Source organism: Aythya marila (genome assembly GCF_965140915.1).
Source record: "Aythya marila genome assembly, chromosome: 9".
NCBI classification, from domain to species: Eukaryota; Metazoa; Chordata; class Aves; order Anseriformes; family Anatidae; genus Aythya; species Aythya marila.
Window position 1 is genome coordinate 7,851,756 of NC_139050.1, and position 13,415 is coordinate 7,865,170.

Consider the following 13,415-nt stretch of genomic DNA (forward strand, 5'->3'; position numbering starts at 1 on the left):
ACTCTTTTGGGTGGACTCCTAGCAAGTTTGACAGGAGCACAGGACATTTTTGATATATGGCATCAGGTCCGTTAGTTCAGAAACCCCACACAGAAGCTTGTTTTTAGAAAGAGAGAAAATAAGATTAAACAGGACAGGGAATGCTGTTATGAAGGAATGAAAATATTTTCATTACTAGAGTATTTGTATGTCAACAGCTGATAGGGAATGATGTGAGACATTCCCAGAAGGACTCCCAAAGATTTTTCCTTGTGCAGTAGACCAATTAGCAGAGCCCAGATTAAATGAGCAATGTCACAATGCCTCTTGCATTAAGAAGTGTGACATTCAGGCTCTTTATCTAGTAAATATTTGCTCTTCTTCATCCTTGTGACTTTCATTACACTCCTTTCAACAGCTCTCTGTTCCCAAGTAATATAAGGGAAAATATTAGCTTGTCCAACACAGCTTTAATACATACAGATTTGTTTTTTTTGTAGTGTATATTTTAAAATATTAAGATGTTTTGTATGCTTACAGAGCACGCACACTTTAAAAGGAGGGAGAGATTAAACTGTTAACCCAGAACTAGTAGTATTTCTAAGCTTACTTTGTGAGTTAATAAAGGAGTAAATGAGCAAATTATGTTTCATACTCTGCCCCCCAGCTCTCCTGATGCAGCCCTTGAACTGGCCCAAAAGAAATTATTTGAGTTATAGTTGTTTCCTTATGTGGTTTGGAGAGAATTTTTTTTTTTCCTAGAACAAACAACTGAATAATTAGATCAAACATAGCTGAAAAACTAGCACTATTAAAAATAAAAATAAAAATATGTTCCTTTGTCTTAGCAGCTTCTAGATTCCACTGCAGAAGTGGCTGTGTTCAGGTGACAGGACTGCTTGCAGCCTTTCCCTGGTTCAGACTTTGTCCATTAGTTTGTCTGAAGAGGCTAGAAGAAATATGGCTATAGACTTAGAGAGTTAGTATTTCACTACATTTAGTTTTAAGATATTTTTCTTATTTCCATGTTTTAAAATTTGCATAACTTATTAGCTAATGGCTCCGATCTTTCTCGGATAACAGAAATAACTGCACCAGGTCATAATTCAGAATCAGATGGCTCATTTGAAAGAGTTGTCTGCATGACACACCAGTTACATGCATTCATTGGAAAAAAAGGTAGAAACAGTGGAACTGTACCCAATTATATATCAGCATCTGAAGGACTTGCATTCCATGAGGCTATTCTCCATGTCATTTCATTTCTATGTACTCATCTCCTGATATTTTCACCTCATTTTTATATTCTTCCTTAAAATTGTTTCTCTGCTAATTGTCCTTTTTACATGTGAAGCATGAGACCTCTGTTTCTCGGGTGAGAGGAACACAGAGATGAACAGTTAATTCCACTGGTGATATTTATTAATATTACTGTAGTAAGCCCCAGAATGGGGCCACGATCCTACTGTCCAGGGCACTCTGTGTACGCATTGCCATCCTTCCCCTGAAAAGCTTACAATAGCATTGGAGCTGAGAATTTCAAAAGGACTTAAGTGTTTTGGGGGTGGGATGAAAAGAGAAAACAGATGAAATTGTGTCCCTCGGTTATATGTGCAACCTTGTTAATTCCTATCTAAATCTCTTTATACAATTATCAGTTCGTTAAGAGCTTGTTGTTTGATAGGATCATCTGTTAGAACCAACATGTTTTTCTTTGTTTTGTATTTATTCTGTCTTCACACAAGCTCTGTGGGACCTTCTTTTGGAAATACCAGCGTTGCTTTAGGAGTAAATTTAATTCATTCTCCACATATTTTTTTCAGATTTTCTTCTGAAATTCATGGATTTCTATTTAAGTATCACAAGTCCTGGGATTCTAGCTGGCCCCTTTTTTGGAAGTTGAATTCTGTTTTGCTGAACCACTGGCTATGAGATTAGTGGGATGATGGGAACCTCTACCCTCTGTGAAAAGAATCATAATACATGTATGTTAAAAGGGAGGATTGAAATGTGTCAGAAGTCATTGATTCCCTGCATTGTCAGCTCTTCCACATAGGCATTTGCTGTTCCTTATGCTAGTCTGGGAATGCAAATTTCAATGTGTATTTCTTTTGCAGTTATGTTGTGTGCATGCATATAAATGCATTTAGGAGAAAGCATTTTTCTTCCACTATTCTTAAATTGGTTTTAGTTTGCTGTTTATGGAGATTACCTCTCTTTAGAACAAAGCTGAATATAATACAAATAGAAAAAGCAGAAAAGTGTTACTACTTCCCTTCCCTTTCCTACTCAAAAGATCTCAGAACAGGAGGGTACTTTCCCAGAACTGAGCTAAATCCCCTGAATATCGCCTCCGACAGGGGAAAGGGAGCAGGCATGTCACAGGTTCCTAATTAAAGGACTGTTCCTCTCCATAAGGAGGGATGAGTGTGAAAATAGAGAAGTTAAATCAGCATCTAATGTTGATTATCTAATAATCAAGCTTGAGATGGGCTATTCCCACCCCTAACTATTCCTGGGGTCACTTGGAAGAGGAGCGACTGCAGGGAATACACTAAGGGTGGGGATGCACTAACAAGAATGCAATGAATAACTTGACAAAATTGTGCAGCACTTTACCCATTGCAAAGAAGCCTTCACCTCTTGCTGGAGTTTTTTGGCATCGAGAAGAGCTTATCTTCAAGTAACTTGCAGAGTGTAAGGTGAATTGCAAAAGAGGAATGCAGACAGCTTCCCATATCAGCACATTGTTTTGGTTAAGACTCTACTGGAGTTTTGTAAAATGCATTTGGGGGAGGGGAAACGAGACAAAGTCAGCATGTCCTCTGGATTTTCTTAGTTAATTGAACAAGCTTTACAAGAAATTAACGCTTCTAAGTGTAGAAAACAATTGTCATGTTACTTGGTTTTCATACGACTTCAAACGTTGTACCAGGCTGTCTAAATAAGAACAAGCCAACAAAACAGGAGCTTTGCAGCTCTGGCTGTAAATACGAAGGTGAGGTGAAAGATCCTGCCTCATCAGCAACTGTATAGCAGGTTTATTTTTAGGTCTGTCTTGTTGGGGGTGGCTGTGGATCTTGCAGAGCCCTGGATGTTGGCAAAAGCAAAATTCTTGGTAAAATCACCATTTCCATTACTTCTTCTTTCTTTCTGGCTTGTCTGATAACATGCAAAACTATTAACTGCACTTTTCTGGCTTGTATATTTTAAGAACTGCCTACTCATAAGGCTAGGCATCTTGTCCACCTCTTTCCTAACTAAGTTGGTGGAACTCCTAGAGGATCCCTACTCCAGAGAGCTTCCTTTTTCATGAACTGAAAATTCAAAATATTTTCAATATTTGATTAAAATGTGCTCATTTTCTTTTACCAAGAATTAAGAACAAAAACAAAACATTAATGTGCCTGATGTGCTGGCTTTAAATGAACTGTTTCACTGTTCCAGCACTGAAAATCCCTATTGGCTTTGGGGATGCTGTCCTTTGCATTGGAGATACTGCATGTCTCCTGCCAGCATGGTGGTGCTGGTCTCTGCACAGCATAGCTCTTCAGCAGTCACCTTAATCTTTCTTTGGCCAGGCTTGCCACCATTCTCTGTTGATCTTTTCTTCCTATTGCTTTGCTCTTGTCACTTCTCTTTGTTCTGTGATTTTTCTTTACCACCTTCTGACCCCTGAGAAGTTCAGTGCTTGCATTTCCTCAAATGTTTTTTACTTTACACTCTTAAAGGCCTTTATGCTTTGTGGTTTTGCAGTTTCTTCTCCAAGAATTAGGACCATATAGCACTTCTCAGGTAACTGAAGCAAGCCAAGCAAAGCCTCTGATTTAAAAATAATTTAAAGATGAGTTAAAATATAGGGCTTTGGTGATAAATCCCACACTTGAGGGTCCCACCCAGTCAGTGGGAGAGTTCAGTGTTCTGTGCACTTACCTGGTTCCTCAGAGAAGGGAGTGGATTGGGGAGGTTTCACTTTTTTCTTAAAGAATTGAGATTCTGGATAAGAAAATAAGTGTCAACATTGCTGAGGAAGGGGCTGTAGGTATTTGCACTGGTTCTATGGTGTAGAAATCACTGAGCACTTCTGTAAATGCTTGAATAAGGGGTGCCATGATCATAGAGGTTCTTCCTTCCTCAGAAGGATCCCACCTATCTGCCCTTTATCAATGGAGATGATCACAGGTGCCTTGTCTCGATCTTTATTCTCTTCTCTCATGTGTTCATACTGAAACAGGCTCGCAGTGAAATGAGTTTTCTCATCTACTGTGGTCCAGTGCCTTTAATGAAACTATTTGAATGAGTAAGGGATAGTGTGTGGGGTATGAGTCACCCTAGAACTACATGTTCCCTCCAGGACAACCTTCGGGAGGAGGGGGCGGGCAACATCTGCAAGGATACTGGGGAGAAGGTTACTGCAGGCAGGCCTGGTTATTTGAGCACGGATGGAAAGACAGGGAGACAACCTCTGAGCTCTGCAGACTGGCAGTTCCTAAGCTGTATTCAGGCAGGTACATAGATGATTATATCTGAGTAATACCAAGGACCATTGCAGTTGTTAACAAGACGAGATTTGCAAATTCCTTGTCAGCAAATGCCTTCAGGAAGTGTACAGCAGGAAATAAAGAAAGGAGTCCCTGTCTTGTAATCCACAGCCATTTCTGTGGTGCCTGAAGACCTTTCTTTTACCCCGTGCAGTTGAGAGATATTTTCTTCATGTCAGTGTTGCTTTTGGACTACTACACTTGCCTCGTTCTGAAATAACAGGAAAATAGATCTCAGTGTCATGTTGTAGGAACGTATTTAATGTGCAGGTTGCATCTATAGCTGTGAAATTCAGGGAGCTGCTAAGACTAAAAAATATAATAAATATATAAATAAAATATACAAATATTAGACATATTTTTCATATAGGCATTATTCTAGGATAAGAGTACAGTGGAATGGTCAGCAACGAGGTAAAAACTTTTTTCCTACTAGCTGTTTTTAATGTCATTCCATATATACAAATGCATAACACCATTCTCTCCCATCATGGATTTTTTCCTCCTAAAAATAGATTGTTTGCTAGTGAACCTCTCTTTTATGTATTGTAAGCAATGTAAATCTGTGCAGTTTACCAAGGAGCAATTAAAACACAACAACTGAACAGAAGGAACATTGGGCTGAAGCAACGTTTGGTTACTCTGTGGAAAAGAGTAGATGTTTCTGATGCACATTTAGAGCAACTTCTGTGTAAATCTCATGTGATCTGACACGCCCCTGTGGCAGCTGATGATGCTGGATTCAGCTCCCTAGCTTTTCTTTTTCTTATGAAAAATTATTTTTTGTGTGTGTGAGAATTAACAGAAATTGCACAGTATGCCTGCCTCTACCTTCAGAATGAAAAAGGTTTCACTTCCCTTTAGTTTGAGCTGTTAGCCAAAAAGGAAGTTATCTAGTGGCTGGCTTTTTTAATGTCTTTTCAACCCTGTACTAAACTCTCTGATAGTCATAGTTTGCTAATAAAAATAATAATAATAATAATAACCTTCTGATTGAACTTCAGTTCTTCACTACAGACTGATCTTGGAGGGTCTCTAGACAGGACTAGATAGGTTGTCTTAATGCCAGTAATTAACAGCAAATAATTAGGGGGAGTTAACTAGCAACAGATAGAAAAGCTCCAGGACTGGCAAGCACTTTGCTCAATCTTTCTCTGTTTTCCCCACTTCTTTGTCCCTGATTTTCCCTTTTCTTTCATTTGATGGATCTAGTTAAGTGAGGCTATTAATTGGCTGTTTTCATAAATTTGGTCCTGACTAAACGAATCCTCCCATCTTTAAGGGCTAAATGAGAGTTCTGTGCAGGCAAAAGGAAGAGTGCACCAGTCCCCCTCTGCTTCCCCATAATCACCTTTCCTAACTGCCCTGGCCAGTAGTACGTCTACTCCAGAAAGCTGCCTTTTCCCATGGTCTGTAAGCACTTGGCTATTTTGCAAAAATCGACATTTCTAGAGTTTATCGCCAGTTGGTACAGTGGCATAAACGAGGCACAACTTAATGCCCAACGCTTCTCAATTTCAGTTACAGTTTTGACTTGTGTACATTTTCCTCATGCCTTTAACAGACAGCAGCTGTGACTTTTGTTCTGACCACCACTCTGTACATCTCTGCTGCCTTCCAGTGTGCCTGTGGGCTGCCCACCCTGTCCTCAGCTCCTGAGGGGCCAGGGCAGCGTGTAGCCCTGCTTTGGTGAATTCCAATGGAGCCACGTTCAGGTTGGTATACGGCAGCACCCTTGGCAGAGGAACACCCCACAGCACCTGAATTCTGACAGAGCTGTTTTCCAAATGAAGAGAGTGGTTTGGTGTCATGAAAGTCCTGAGGTAGACAAGAAAGATAATGGACACAGAGAATGTGGCAATGAACAGTGAGAATTTGATCAGCATAATAGTGGCAGTTCTTTCCAATTCAACTCCTTTGACAAGGGGAAATATTCTACAACCCCAAAGATCTAACAGTGCTACTCTTATCAGATCACTTCAGCATCCCTCTTGCAAATCTATTTTCTTCCTCATCCTCTGAATAACCTGACTTAGAACAGCTGGTTGTGGAACAAGTCCATCTTACAGATGCTGCAACTCAGATTATGTTTTATTAAGCTGAAATGGGAGACACAGCAAACTCTCCTAGGGAGTTCAGAAGTTTCCACCCTTCTAGTAATTGCATACTGTACAGGAAACGGAGGTTACCAAAAAAATAATAATAATACAGAAAGTCATTCAGGGTATCTTCTAATAGAGTCATTACCTTGAAATAAGTTCTCATCTTGGAAATTCTCTGAAATGAGAGAATCAGGAGAGCCTCCGGCAGTTCTTGGTATTTGTCAATAAGAGTGGAGGAGGATGGTGGCTGGTTCTGGTCTCCAGTGCTGCCTCTATTAGACTTCTACCCCTGTGGAGACTTGGCGTTGCATGCCCATGTTTAAAGCTAAACTCTCTAGGCCTCTGCTTGCTCAAATTCCTTCACAGATGTATTGCTTTCTTCTGTTATCACTACTTTCCCCTGTAGACACCTTCTTTTGAAAAGTGCAATATTCACTATTCCTACAAAGTCAAACTGAAAGTATTTCGTATTGTTAATCCTCCATACAAACAGACGAGCATTATAAACGTGCTGCTTTCATCTCACTAGAGTGATGTAAGATAAAAACTCAGCACTCGCCTGAAACCAGAGATTCAGGTCACTCTTGAACATACCAAATCTTTCTCGCTCTGGGAGTACAGCTGTGCTAGATGCTTCAGTCCAGCCACCTGGACTCAAACTAAATCTTAAAGGGAGAGCAACTTTTTTCTCTTCCTCCCTCTGTCTCCAACAGCTATGTAAAATTTTAAAAAGCAACAACAACAAAACAACTCTCAAAAGTACTGGCTCTTGAGAATAAAGTCATTTTGGCAGTTGCAGATCAAGACAACCACTATAAAAGGGATGCTCTATACTCATTTTATGCTTTGGGAGGTAGCCCTCCAGAAACTTTACCGTAATGGAAGTGTTTCATCCACACTAATGCCAGACTGATCGGTTTCCTTTCTTGAGTGGGGAAACAGAATTATCTGGGAAACACAATGGTTCTTTTTTTTTTCTTCAGTGTCAGTGAGTCGTAAACAGGTATAAGGCTGAGGATCAGAAGGCCTGTATCATATTCTCTTTTCTTCTAACTGCCTAAAGTCTATGTCAAATGCACTATATTAGCTTCATGTACATTAAAGAAAGTATCACATAACCTCCCCAAATGAAGGAAATAACAGCTTGCAATTCATAGATGAGGTACTTTAAACACAGGTTTAATTTAACCTGTAGAGATGCATAAGGAGGCTCCCCAAGGGCTGATAAACAAGTTTTGCCCACTGGACTATACTGAAATTTCTTCGTGCTTCTGTGGGAAATTAAATTTCTTATGTAGCAGGGATACCAAGACTTCATCAAGTGCTTCATGACCTGTCAGTGGAAAAAAAGGTTTTATGGAAGCCAATTTTTAATTTGATCTATCTTACAGAATAACTGCAGGACTGAAGGTATTCCATTAACATACCCATATTTGGGTTTTAAACTATTACAAAAATCTTAGGGCATCGTGGAAAGCTGTAAATTGTGACATTAACTTGATTGTACTTCCTTGTGGGGCTCCATTAGAATAGTAAACTAGTTAGTGTGAGTGCAGATGCTATGTGAAATATTTTCTGCAGGTCTGTCTACATGGTATGCCAGCCCAAACTGGTCCTTGATAGTCTTATGTATTATGTGTTGTTCAATTTTCATAAATTAACCAACATAGAGTACTGGAGGGATTACACTACTATAAAGTACAGTTATGATAACTCATGCAGGATTAGTGACTAGAAGGTTGTTCAGGACCACTTAATTCATGCAGGATTTAAGGCATTTTTAGTATATAATAATGTGGATTTCAGATTAATATCCTGAAATGTCCTCAGGTTGACATAAATTTCTGATTTAACAATGTCACTAAAAGTAATATGGATCAATAATTATGTGAATAATTCTCAGTACTTATTCTATTTCTTTGCTTCTGAAAATCTGTTTGTAGTTGCCAGTACTATCACTGACGTAACGTGGAGGAGAACTTGTTCTTATATAAGTAGTATTAGAAGAATTCAGATCTGTATTCGTAAGGTTATTTTTTTTGTCAGAAATGATATTTGGAGATTGGTTGCATGATGAAACATGTCAAACAGGAAATAAAGTGGATAACTATGTCTGATTTACCTACCTAAGCTAGATAAATGGGAAATGCAGAAATAAACAGGTTCAGAGCTGATAAATGCAAATTCATGCGCAATGGCAGGGGAAAAATTGTTTAAAAGGCACTAGGTTGACTTGGTTTATATTGTTGAATTTGAAGAGATTGTGAAGAAGTGTAAACCAGTATTTATATAAAAGACGATAAACTCATATTTGAATTTCTGTGCTTCAAGAAGATAACTTGTGCATTTCTATTTTCAGATTTGAAGCAAGATGCATAATAAATCATATTTACAGTGTGCATGTGTACATTATATTTTCACCTTTTAATAAATTTAATTTTAATTGTCAGGTAAATATCATTAAAAAAGTATAGCCTGCAGCTATGTTCAATTTCTCTGAGTACATTCTTTTCTTGCTGCTGTTTTAAGTGTAAATAGTCAATAAATGTTAAAGGAGATTTGTATCATGACTTTAGTGAAGGCTTCCTGTCAATAAGTACAAACTGCCTTATTTAAGTACTTGGAGCTTTTGTGCTCCTTTGACGTGCAGCCAACAACCGAATTCCATGGGACTTCACCCTGGCCCTTCTGTCCTCTTTGAGTGCTGCATATGGCTAATATAACATTAAGTTGAAGTTAAGTCATAGGATACTACCAGAACAGTGCATTCAGTCGCGTATCTGACAGAAATTTAGCAAGGGAGACAGATTTTTTGCATCTATATAATGAATCAAACCTGATGGGGACAGAAACAAGGTTCTGGGGGAATGGATTTTCATTTGTTGCACTGCTATCTTTGGTGTACTTAAAAGCACATTACAGTAAAAATGCAAAAACATTGTTTGTGGGCTAGGACCTCCTGACTCTTGTGTCAACCAGATGTTTGCTGGCCCTGTCTGTTTAGACTGAGCGTGTCAGTTTGGCACGTGTGGAGGAGAGGAAATAGTTGACATCAGTGAAAATGTTGCCTATAGTGGTCTGCTCACTATCTCTTCCATCTGAGGCTGCTTACCCTTTTAGAAAAGCTAATGTGATCCTATGGCTTGTTCTGAGAGACGGATCTGGAAAAGGCCCAAGCTGTGTGAGGAGGAGTCCTTTTCTGCCTCCTAAGCCAGCGGAAGACTACAGGCTCTGTAGACCATGACCCTTAGATCATGGCCCCTAGATATTCCGTTGTCCCTCGCATTCATACAGGATGCTCTCACTGACGGATGATTTACAAGACAGAGGGTGTTGCGAGCAGAGGAAGAGTGGTGACTAAGTTCACTGTCTCGCAGGAAGTCCACAACCCTACATAGTGCTTTGTGGAGGGACAGCGTGATCATTTCCTCTGTTGGGCCAAGGCATGCAAAGATGTGACTGGAGCTGCTTCTGATGGTACATGCCAGACTAGTTGGATGTCACCAGATTTCAGTGTGTCTTCGCCTACTTCCTGGGAGAAGATTGGTTATGCTGTACCTATATTTGCTAGAGATGTAGGTACAGCATTATATCCAACCTTCTGGGACACTTTCACCCTTAGAGACATCCCTTCCATTGTAAGAGCCTCAGGAGCAGAGGAGAAGGATCTTTTCTAACAGCCAGGCAGTACAGAAAAGCAGTTCACTGAAATTAAATTCAGGAAGCTTGAGCTGTACTGGAAGGTAAGGCATAGGTTACTGCATGATTCCTGGGAAGTGCTAATGTTCAGATGAACAAAGAGATTAGAGGGTAGCAAGGAGGTGGCTCAGGCTAGGTACACAGGGCAAGTTATGCTGCAAACAGCTTGTACAGAAAGATTAAGATCTGAAAAGTGAATGAGGGAGGAAAGAACTGAACTTAGAAGCTACTGAAGTCTTAACAATCCTAGTCTAGAACCTGGAGCAGCTGGACAGACTGACAAGGGGTTAGGGAAGAATGACACTGGCCAAGAATCTAAGACTTACCTTGCTTACCTTCTCCATGGTGCTCAGTTTTATGTGATTCCTGTTGTGTCAGCTCAATGGTGGCTTTCTGCTGCCTGACAAGTCCTGGTCTATTTTGTGATTTCATTTGTGAAAGAAGTTCCATGCCTTTGATCGTTCCTTCTGCTCTTGTTTATGCCCTTTCTGAGATGGGGCTAAGCAACATGGTATATTCAATATATGGGTGAACTATGGATTTATATAATGACATAATGTTTTCTGCTATGTTCCTGACTCTTTTCCTAAGTCTTTTCCTAAGCATTCATAATATTCTGCTTGTTTTTTTGGCTGTTGCTGGTCCTTAAGTTGGTATTTTCACAGAACCACCTACAGTAATTTCAGAATACCTCTCTGACATGGTAATACCCGGAGTCCATCACTGCACATATAAAGTTAGGACTCGTGTGTGCCACTTCACACCTGTAAAATCTTGAGTTTCATTTGCTATGTTATCACACAGTATAATATTTTCCCGCATCTGTGTCTGGCTTTTGTTTTTACTACATCAAAAACCAGGTATCACAAGGAAATCTCATCTCACTCTTTTTGGGGCAGGACAAGCAGGGAATATGAATAAGATTTGTGCTTGTTGACTCCTGAAAACAGATCTTAGATCAATTCTTTAGTATTATTTCTAACAATTTTCTGGTAATGTCAGATTCACAGGTTTGCACAAACATCTGTTTGCACTGTAGATGCTGTCGTAAGAATTCATTTAGCATTCCGCTATGTTCTTGACACAGGACTCACAGACTGAGGCTAATGGTTTCGTTAGGAATATTTGGAGCCCCATGCTGTTCATGGCTCAGCAATAAGTAGAGAATTGCTACTGTTGTGTTATATTCTGACCACTTGCCCTATGAAACTGGGGGGACAGGTGTTTTATTCATATGTTGGATACAATAAAACTTTGAAATGTTGTAACTAGAAATATAAGGTGAGATTCGATAGAGGTCCTCAGAAACTGTGTGAGAAGTCATATTGCTTATATGTGGACTTACATGTATTTGTAACTGGAAAAATAATACGTTGCAAAAGACCTCACAAAAATCAAACCACATAATCTCATGTGAACCAAAGACTGATTTTCATTTCATGTGCTTCATTATTTTTTTTTGTATGTGTGTTTGTATTTTCCTTTTTTTTCTTTTTTTTTGGCATGGTCAATTAAGAGAAATCCCAACAAATTATTAGCATCTTTTGTTACCACTCAGTTTGTAGTTCTTCCCTTTTTCTTCCTTTTCCCCCCATCCAAGCATAATCCACACCTCCTTGAAATGACTTGCCTTGATCCTTTCTTAGGTTCTGACAGAGGTGGAGAAACCCAAATGACGCTATGAATTCCCCTTCCTCTAAATACCAGGTACCTCCTGAAGGGCTGCTGTGCAGCAGATAGCTGCCCTCGCATCCGGGGAGAAGGCAGCTGCTGACTACTGGCATGTGTGCGTCCCAGGAGCGGTGCCGAAGCGGGTCTCCTTACCACAGAAGCAGCCTCAGAGGCACTAGGTGGCTGCACAGCACGGCGCGGCTGGCAGGCAGGATGAGGTGGTTTGCCTCAGTAAGCATCTGGGGAGCTGGTGGTCCAACCACTGATTATGAGGTGCGCGTGGGAGTGAGTAGCCACTGAGTAAGTGCTACTAATGTGTGGTTTTGGTGTGGCTCCATTGTGTTGGCTTACTTTCCAAAGCCAGTTCTTTCAATTCATTAAGCTGTTTGAATACAATTTCTTATATTTGTACAATGATGCTGCCTTCTCTGAGTGAAACAATGATACAATTAATGTATATCATTGATTATATACATATTATGATATAATTAACGTATATCATTAATACTTGGAATTTTCTCTTCATGTTTTTTTATTTCCAGTCACATTCTGCTTCCAGATTGAATGGATGCTTTATTTGCTTCAAGTCTTGCAGGTGACTCTTGCTCTTTTGATGGTGTGTGAGAGAAAGTGGACAATCAGCTATTCTGTCATCTGCCACCCCTTCAATATAGCATTAGATAAACATGGTTGAGATAGTTTAATATCCTCTCTGCAAAGTTCCTCCTATATTGTATGAAAGCAGGCGAGTTTCTCAGGAATGACAACTCAATGACCAATATCACCATGACAATCCGTTGTCACGCAAGTATTGCATCTCACTAAGAAGTGAATTAAGCAACTGATGGAACCAATTAACAGCCTTAAAATGTAAGAACTGGCATATAAACTGCTGCCTGCCAAAAGCAGCATTGCACCATTTTTGGAAGAGCAGAACTTCTTCCCTCTCCCTGCTAGTTCCACTTTGTAGAAAACTAAAGAAAGACTGGTAATACCACTAGAGAAATAAGGGATCCATCTACTAAATTTATTTCCAGAATTATTCTTAACATCATCTCCACAAATCACTCAGAGTCCAAACCCATACGTGAAACTAGGATCAGGAGCAGTGCCTGTCCTGGGCACTGCACATCTTGAGTGGACGCTCAGTTGAGTCTCTTCCCTCACAAGCTAATCCAAAATAACAGTGTTTCAAAGGGCCTGGGGGAAGAATCCCTTTTCAGATAATTAATACAAAGTGTTCAAAAAAAAAAAAAATCCCTTCTCTTTACAAATGCCATCCCATCCCCCTCCAGAAAGCATTACTCTGACATCTGCTACTGCTGCTACACTCTGCCTGTTATTATTTGTCTTAGAGCCTCTGCCCATTCTTTTGCTTCTACAGCTGCTGCTGGTGTTTCCTCTTGGTGTTTCCTGCCTGCCT